Source organism: Vicugna pacos, unplaced genomic scaffold (assembly GCF_048564905.1).
Source record: "Vicugna pacos unplaced genomic scaffold, VicPac4 scaffold_122, whole genome shotgun sequence".
NCBI classification, from domain to species: Eukaryota; Metazoa; Chordata; class Mammalia; order Artiodactyla; family Camelidae; genus Vicugna; species Vicugna pacos.
Window position 1 is genome coordinate 31,736 of NW_027328802.1, and position 8,940 is coordinate 40,675.

General features: G+C 49.9%; 1 long non-coding RNA gene across 1 annotated transcript; it reads right to left on the reverse strand.

The window, feature by feature from the left end:
• Positions 1-426: 426 nt before the first annotated feature.
• LOC140695019 (uncharacterized) lies at positions 427-6,858 on the reverse strand. Its single transcript, XR_012070697.1, has 6 exons — positions 6,746-6,858; positions 5,037-5,153; positions 4,444-4,618; positions 4,234-4,325; positions 922-1,008; positions 427-587 (listed from the first exon to the last, which is right to left on the reverse strand). It is a non-coding gene; the product is annotated as an uncharacterized lncRNA (long non-coding RNA).
• Between the last annotated feature and the right edge of the window lie 2,082 nt (positions 6,859-8,940).

Sequence of the window (8,940 nt, forward strand, 5' to 3'; positions counted from 1 at the left end):
CAAATAGTCAGAAAGAAGGCAAACAATCAGGGGACAGAGGAATTCCAGCTCCTGACTGTCTAGTCTGTCCCAGCCCATCAATGACCCCGTGAGATGTTTAATAACATTCCAGTTTTGCAGATTAGGAAACAGGCTGAAAGAGGTGGGGGCTGGGTTTGGGTGCACAGTTAATTCAATTGCCACTGGACCCCACACTTCCCATTGCCTGAAGGCACCCTAATCCTCACTGGGACCCCTGTGGTCCCCTGACAGCCCAGCACCCTGATCAAAGGGACCCTGCGGGAGTGGGAACCCCTCTTGAGTGTGGAGAGTTCCCTGCCCCGAGATGCCATGCATCAGCAAGCTCCTGCTCACCCCAGGTTAACATCAGCCCAGCTGTACAGTCTCCCAACCCGCTTCCCTCCCTGCCAGGCACCCCCAACCTTTCCACCGAGTGTACTGCAGGAATTCAGGCACAGGGATGCCCAAATCAACACGAGCCCACCGGCTATAGAAACAGCAGACTCCCAGCCCCACCTGGGTTGCGAGGGGACAGAAGGTGTCCTCAACTTTCATGTGTCTAAAACAATCTTCTTCAGCTGGAGGTTCTAGAGAAAAATAAAAGGTCCAAAACATAGTTCGGTGAGGAATTCCTCCAAGGACCTGACTCCAGTGTCTACAACCATGTGTACCTACCCCCGGAATTGGGGTGAAGGTGGATTATTGATCAGCACAACCCCTGGTGGCCCAGCTCCTTGGCTTGGCTGCCCAGAGGGGGCTGGGGGAATGGGTAAGGCCAGGGCACTCAGGAAAAGCACAGAGGACCTGACCTCTCCCTTCTGCACTCGTAAACCCTTCCCCAAATCTCAAGGCATTGGACAGAGATCCGCCACAATAATGAGATGCTCCCATCTCTTCACTCACTCCTGTCGGTTCACTTACATGCTGAGCATCCACTGGGTCCCAGGACAAGACACATAGAATGGCTGATGGGACAGGCTTGGTCCTTCCCCCTGGAACCTGTTCAATCTGATCAAAGAATGATCACTCATAAAGAGTTTCTCAAAATTATACAGAGACCAAAGACCAACTGCAGAGTGAACCAAATTTAAAAATATATATGAAGATCCCCCAGTCTCCCCGCCTAAGGTTAACAGCATAAAGCAAAAAATTCTTGCCTTTAATCACCAGGGAAGTTGTCACCCCCTCTCAGGTGGAAAGGAGAGTTATTCTTTGAGCACGTCACAGAAGTGCTCCATCGGATTGGACCAGGGCATCTACATTCATTCAGCAAATGTGTATAAGCTCCTACTACATACGGGAATCTCCTAACTAGACCGTTCCCAAGGCTCTCGGGCTTTATCAGTCAACAAAATAGACATGACTCCCCATCACTGGGGGCTCAGAATTTTAGCAGAGGAAACAGGCAGCATGTTGGGGTAGCAAGAGTTTGGATAAATTTTTAAAAAAGAGTGATATGAGCAAACTCGGGTGATGGCGGTGGGGTGGGAGGCAGGCAGGAGAGAATAAGGCAATCCTGGCAGATCTCACGGAGTAATGAACTTGAAGCAGAATAGATCCGGAGGAAGAAGGAAGAGCCGGAGCCAGAGGCCCCCAGAGTGAGGGGGAGAGTGTGGGCAGAGAGGCAGAGCACGCCGGGTCCTGAGGCCTTTGTGACGACTTTGGCTCCTAATGACATGGTGACCCGTTTAGTGAGTTTTGAGGGGAGGGGTGATGTAGTCCAACTTATGCTTTTGTGTTTGTGTTTTTTGGGGGGAAGTAATTTATTTATTTTAATGAATGTGCTGGTGATTGAACCCAGGATCTCAAGCATGCTAAGCATGCGCCCTACCACTGAGCAACACCCACCACCCCCAATGTATGTTTTTACAGGCTCCCTCTGACTCTGTGTGGATGAGAGATTGTAGGAAAGCAAAGATGGAAACAGAAGGCTATTGGTATCCAGGAAAGGCTGAAGGTGGCTCTTAGGAGGGCGGGGAGTAGAGAGCAGGTATTTAATTAAGACAGAATATCCAGAATTTTCTAACAAGCTGGATTTGCTGTCTGTGAGTGTAAAAGAAAGAGAGAGAAAGGACATGGTTCCAACATCTGGGCCTGGACAATGGGAGGGATGTCCTCTCCGGATGGGAAAGGGGATGGGAAAAGGTGGGGCTGAGCAGGTGGAAAGGGGCTGGTATCAGCTCAGTTCTTCAATGTCATGGTTAAGGGGTGTGTTACATATTGCCACAGAAGTGCCTAATAGGTAGAGGAATCTGTTTTCTTTTTCTTTTTAACATTTAAAAAATATAATTAAACATATTAATTGTATTATGTGAATGATTTGGGAATTTTGTTTCATGCCAAGTTATATGTTATATATAGCCAAATGGAGCATATATCAAAAAGGGGAGAAATGAGGGCTTTCACATAAACTGACTGTCCGTAACGTAGGTAAAATTTCAATAAAACCAGTCTTCAGGGCAAAAACCTCATCTCGGTGTTACATAAAAATAAATGAAAAACGACTATGTTGATGTACCATTATTTCATGTTACATAATAGCCCCAAACTAACAGTGTTTAACTATGAGGCTTGTAGAAATACTATTCGCTTTATTCACATAAATACAGAAGTGCAGAAATGTTCTAAGGTAGAATTAGCATCTTAGTGGAAATAATACATATTTGAGCATTTTACATGATATATATGTACTGATTCAAAATTTGGAAAAGTAATTTCATAGTAGAACATATGTATGAATGTGAAAGCAAGATGAATGAAAGGAAAAGAATGTGATGTGAGTCTCAGGGATAAAGGCTCAGATGGAAAGGGGAAATCAGGGAATTTTGGAGAAATCGAGAAATTGATGGCATGCCAATTTCCAAGGCTGGGTTGCTTCCACCAAAGGAATAGCAGAGAGAGAGAGGAGAGGCCCAGGAACCCACCCTGGGGAACACCCACAGTATATGTTTGGAAAAAACAGGAGACATTGGCAAAGGACCAGCCAGCAGGCCAAAAGCAGAAACAGACAGAGAGATGGGCTGGAGGTTGAGTGAAGCAGGAACACGGGGTAGGAGGGATGGAAGAGCTGGGTCAAATGCTGCCGAGGGGCCAAGCATGATGAGGAGTCAAAATTGACCACTATATTTAGAAACATGGGGTCACTGATGGCCTTGACAGGGCAGTTTCCATAGAGCGAGGGATCAGGCGAAAAGCCAGAATGGGTGTAAAAGGGGATGGCTCAAGAGAAGATGCAGACAGTGAGTTTAAACAACTCCTTAAAGATTTGCTGCAAAGACACAGGGTGGCAATTGGTGGGGGTGAATTAGGGTCAAGGAGTGCTGTTGGTTTAAGAGGATGGACGTTTATATACTGATGGTGCCAACTAGCAGGAGAACAAAATAGATGAGGCAGTGAAAGAGAGGATGGTTTTGGGAGTGACAACCCAGAGAAGATGGGAGGGATGGGGCCTCGGGGACTTTTGGAGGAACTGGCTTTCGATGCCACTTTTAATAAGTGGTGGGGCACCGAGAGTGAGGTCACAGACATCAGAAGGCGAGCGGATGTGCTGGGAGTTGCTTGTGAAATTTCTCTTCTGTTGGCTTGTTTGCTTGTTCAAAGTAGAAAACTAACCTTACCAGCGGAGGAACAAGGAGGAAGAAAGAGTTACTGGAGGCATGAGCAGAAGATAAGAAAGAGCCTTCCAGGGAGAATGGGACAGTAAAAAGGGCAGGGGGAGGCGGGGGAGTGCGCTCCCAGAAAGTTACATTTTCTCTTTGACGTCCCCAAATGTGTGACGTGTTATTACCCTTCCTGCTGTCTACAAAATAAAAATTAACTATGGTTCAGAGGAAATGCTATTTCATTCTAAGAGGCTGCCTGTTTCTCAGGAATGGTCATCTTAAACTGCAAATATTACAAACAATGTTGAAAAGATGAACCTGTGTACCTAAAATCCCCTATTTTCTATTAATCTGTTTACTACTTAGTTCCCCTATCAATAACACATAACAAATACTGCCATGATGGAGGTACATCGATGCTTAAAAGGAAATGAGATCTGTATCCTTTTGCTAAATTCCATGGCTTCCTTAATATGCAGTTCCACTTGGAATTTAGGAATGTCTGGTATAAGAAGTGAGAAACAGTTTGAGAAAATCCCGACTCAGAATTATACATCACAACCACATCTCACAAGTATATACAGCCGTAAAAAAGTTTAAAAGCAAAACTCCGTTAACTACTCTTAAAGACCTTTGCAAACCTGGGCCTGCCAAGATGTTTCCAAACTGGAAAGGAACTCCAATCTCTTGCCTGGTACCGGACCAGAGGCTGGCCAGCCTTTTCTGTAAAAGCGAGAGAGTAAATATTTTCAGTTTTGCAGATCATTTTGTTGTAACCATGCAGGTAGGCAATAAGAAAGCTAAGAGCACTGGGAGATAGGAAACAAACGGGCATGCCCACACTCTCCCTTCCACTCAGGGCAGCTTCTCTGTGGTGGGGAGCTTTGCCACAATCACTTGCTTCTTTTTTCCATTGGTTTCTTTGTTTCCACCTTACTGCTCGAGCTCAGAACTTCAGGTGGGCCTGGTCCTTCAGCATCCATGCAGAGAAGGCTGAGCGGGGTTGGGAACCCCACCTGATGGAGAAGAGAGATTACTGGGAGGGACATTGTGGAGGCCACCATGACACGAGACAATCACACCTTCCGGGGTGAAAGGGAACGAAGACAAGGGAAGGACACAGTAGTGGGACCCCTAGGTCGCCTGCCAGGCTTGTTCTCCCTCCACGGCAACCATGGGGGCCTGGGGGGTGTTGGGCTTCAGCTACGGTGATTAGGATGAAGGGACTCAATATAAAGGACCCTCCAACTCCTCACTAGGTTCCAAACGCAGCCCCTCTAATTCCACCCTCTGAGTTTCTGGAACTCTGCTGGAAGAATACATGAGCAGGCCAGAACCAGAGCCCAAGCCAAACATGACAGGGGCTCGTGGGGCTGTAACCCCATGCTCAGTGGTCGGGGACTCCTTGCAAATCTGCAGAAATCCCTGTTCCACCTCATTCCTGGGAGAAACCCCAGATCTCCTCCTGCTCTGTCTGTTCTTCTCTTGAGGCTATTGTCCTGGAGGGATGCTGAGTCCTTGAACCTGGTCCTCCAAACGTACATAAGCAGCCTGTTCAATAAAACAAATTATGCACTTTTTCACATTTGCCAGTTTTTTGATTCCAGAAAGGCTGTGGGACTCATTCTCACAGTCTCCTGTGCCCCCACCACATGGTGGCCCTCTGCTCATGTAAACACGATTTCCCACAACTGCACCCTGCCTCCCAGCTTGTCAGAGGGGAGTGTCCCACAAAGACACAGGTGTTTGTGAGGATCCTGTCCCCCAGCAGAAAGCCTGCTCCTGGAGCCACGGACAGGGATCTGGCCTCCTAAGCCGCTCAGCTCTAATTCAAAGCCTAAAGTGGAGGCCCCGAACATTGCTGAATGACTTTCTGAATCACCTGGACTGGAGGGGACTGATTTTCTTTCCAGGAATGGAGGTAGCGCAGCCTCCATTTTCAGGGCTGACCTTGACGATGGATCTAGTTCCCCCGACTGCACCGCAGGAAGGAGTGGCCCTTCCATCCCACAGGTTGGAGACCCAACCCAAGGGAGTACTGAAGCAGTGCATTGCTGCCAGGTCCAGCATCCCTGCAGAGTGGCCTCTGCCCTTGAATGACCCCCTTCCCAGGGCCTTTCTTGCCCGGACACCACCACACCCCAGGCTGTGCCAGAGCTCTGGGGCTCTGCGTGTCCAGGGCACACAGGTGGCACCTGAGCCAGGTGTCCCCTGGGCCTCAAGGGAGAGAGGTCTGCTTCTGCATCAGGGGAAGGTGACCCCACAAGGCTGGCAGGTCACTCTCAATATGGACCTCCAGGAGCCCTGGGAGCAGTTTCCCTGCAGGTGTTAAGAGCCATCATCAGGAGGGCAGGCCCCTCTTTGTGCAGACCATCCAGCAGTGCTGGGCCCACGTGCTGACCTCAGAAATCTACATGCCCCCAGGATACCCCAGGCAACCTCACAACTTCGTCACTTGGTGACCTGGGTACCACGAGCTCCTTGGCCATCCCATGAGGGTGGTCCTTGCAGGCATGGTCTCCAGGTTCTCCCGTTGAGAAATCCCCCTGGGTTTCTGTGGTCACAGAGCAGACACCAGAAGATTCTAGTCCTGCAGTGACCCCCACAGCAGTCAGCTCCCCTGTGCATGTCCAGGGACAAATGACAGCAATTTATTGCCAGGTACCGTGATGAACAAGGGGGTGGGATTCCATACTAAGTTCAGGATCCTGGTAACTCACTCTGCACCCCAAAAAGCTTCCATGAGAAATGTGTGTATTGGGATGTCTGTGCCCCTAGAAGAGCTGTTCCTGAGGGTTCCTGGGACCCTCCAGCCCCTCTCAAGGTTCTCAGATCCTGGGTCTAAATTTCTATCTGCCTCTTTTGGTGTACGGCCACCTGTGTCTCGTGGTCATGGGTCACTTTATTGCATGACTTGGCATGTTCTTAGTGCTCGTCCTCCACCCCTGCACTAGACTCCCAAGATGTTCCCACTGACCCTTGGCTCCCTGGGTGGCTCAGGGGGCCCTAAGTCTGCACCCTTCACTCTCCTCCTCTACCCCCACCTCTGGGGCCACCCCTAGGTGGACTTGGAGGTGTTTGTAAATGAGTCTTACACAAGGACATGTCTGGACAAAGCAGGACCCCACCCCCGGAAAACTCACCTGCTCCCTTCTCAGAAGAGGACCCCACAGCCCCACATTGCCTCCCAGGGGTCTACTCAGGACACAGTCCCCCAGTTCTGGGCAAGGTGTCTCCCTGGAATCCTTGCTTCCAGGGAGTCTCTCTGTCCTTCTTCAGAGTTTAGAGGTGTTCCCATGTCCCTGACCACCAAGATGCCCAGCACAGTCCCTTCAGTGACCTGGAGAGACAAGTAACTTATGTGGCCACAGGTCTCACAGGACACACCTGCTGGGACCCCAGGCTAAAGGGCTGTCCTTCTGCCTTCTCAGGTGTGGCTCCCGTGGTAACTTTTTGCAGGGGGCCCAAACGGGGAGTGTGGCCCAAAGCAGTTCATGGGGCTCTCTGGGCAGGGAAGACTTGGGCCAGGTGGCCTTGCCTGGTTTCCCTGCTGGGCCACTCTGAAAACCCCCGCTCCTCTGGCTGTGGCTGGAGGCCCCTCAAACCTCAGGGCGGGGCTCTTTCTCTCAGCCTCCACTGACTCCAAAGCCACGCTGGTGCTGGCGAGGGGAAAGAGCTTTCTTGCCTTCTTTTGGCCAAGTTGCCACAGGTGGATGCTGCGGGGAGCTGGAGAGAGAGGTAGCACTTGCTCAGATGTGAGTGGTTAAGCAATTTGACACCCTGTCAACTAGCCTTAAACATTGGAATGAGGTCTTTCCCGGTAAAGCTGGAAGTTACTTTCAGTAACTTGTCTAAAGATTTCTTTTTTTTTTCCACTTAAAGACTCATAAAACCTCTCCCAGGTCATTCCTGGTATGGATCATTATCCAGGGATCAATCAGGAAATGCAGGAGGAGAGGGGTGGGGGTGGGGGAGAGGGGAGGTTAGATCAGAGCCCACGGAGACGAGATGCCCCTCCCAGGAGCCTCACACTGGGCAGTGGCTTCTGGCATCCAGCTCTCCTGTTCTCAGGCCCATTCCATCTGCGGGGTTTTCCAAAAACATAATGGTGGAAGGGCCATGGAGGACACCTAGAACTTCCAGAATAGACAGGGGGAGCAGAGTTACCATGCTGGCCCTGGGTTTGGAGACAGACCTGCAGTGGAGACCACAGGCTTCTGAGAAGCCAGTTTCGAAATAAAGGCAGTATGCCCTGGAATACCCGGCTCGAGAGAGTGCTTCATCATAGACATGTAATTTACATAGTTCTCACCACTAAATTCTGTGTTCCCAACATGCTACATGAATGACGGCTTCAACACACATTCATTTCTGAGATGTGAAAAAGTGTAGAGCCGCTCTTTCATCCTGCATAATGGGCATGGCTACACTTAAGAACACTTACCAAGATTTCTCAGCAAGAGCCAATTTCGAAATAAAGGCAGTTTGTGCAGGAAAACCCTGTTGGAGTGAGGGCTTCCCCATACACATGTAAGTTATAGAGTTCCCCTCACCATGAAACGCTGTTCCCAACATGCTACATGCATGAAGGCTTCGACACACATTCAGTTCTAAGCTGTTAGCATGTGGAGAGCCGCTCTTTCATTCAGCACAAAAGACATGGTTACACCCAGGAAGATTTACCCAGATTTCTCAGCTGCTTCCTTCAGCCAGATTCAAAATAAAGGCAGTTTGTGCTGGGAAAGCCTGTTGGAGCGTGTTCAGAGCTGTTTCGGGCTCTGTCCCAGCTGGAGGGTGCAAAGCCCAACCTCCAGAAAGAGGGACCAGGACCCCACCCGCCAGGTGGTGTTGCCTTTGTAGGGGAACAGTGATCTTTGGGTAAGATATATTGCGGCTCTCTCTAAAAACTGCTTTGACTTAAGTTTGCATCCTAGTCACCAGTTCCAGGACAACAGAAAAGGCATACCCTACATCCCTTTGCACTCAACTCTTCCCAAAAGAGCAAATATTTGTCCATGAAAATACCAGCTGCTCTTCTAAGGCCCACTAAATACCCAGCAGTGTGGGCGGTGCACTCTTGATCAGGGACAGGTGGAGAGGGAACAGCGGTCCTCCAGCAGGCTTGGCCTGGTGTGGCAGCTGCGCTGTGGGTGCGTGGTGGGGAGGGAATGCAGGGAATCCTGTTTGAGGGGCCTCTGTGCACGCCTGCATTATAGTCTGAGGTTTCATACAAAGGCTCCAGGCATCCTAACTGGTCAGATACAGCCCCCACCCTTGGGCTGGAACCACCAGGAGATAAGTACCTGTAACAGGGACGGTGCCTGGTGTGGGGAGAGGT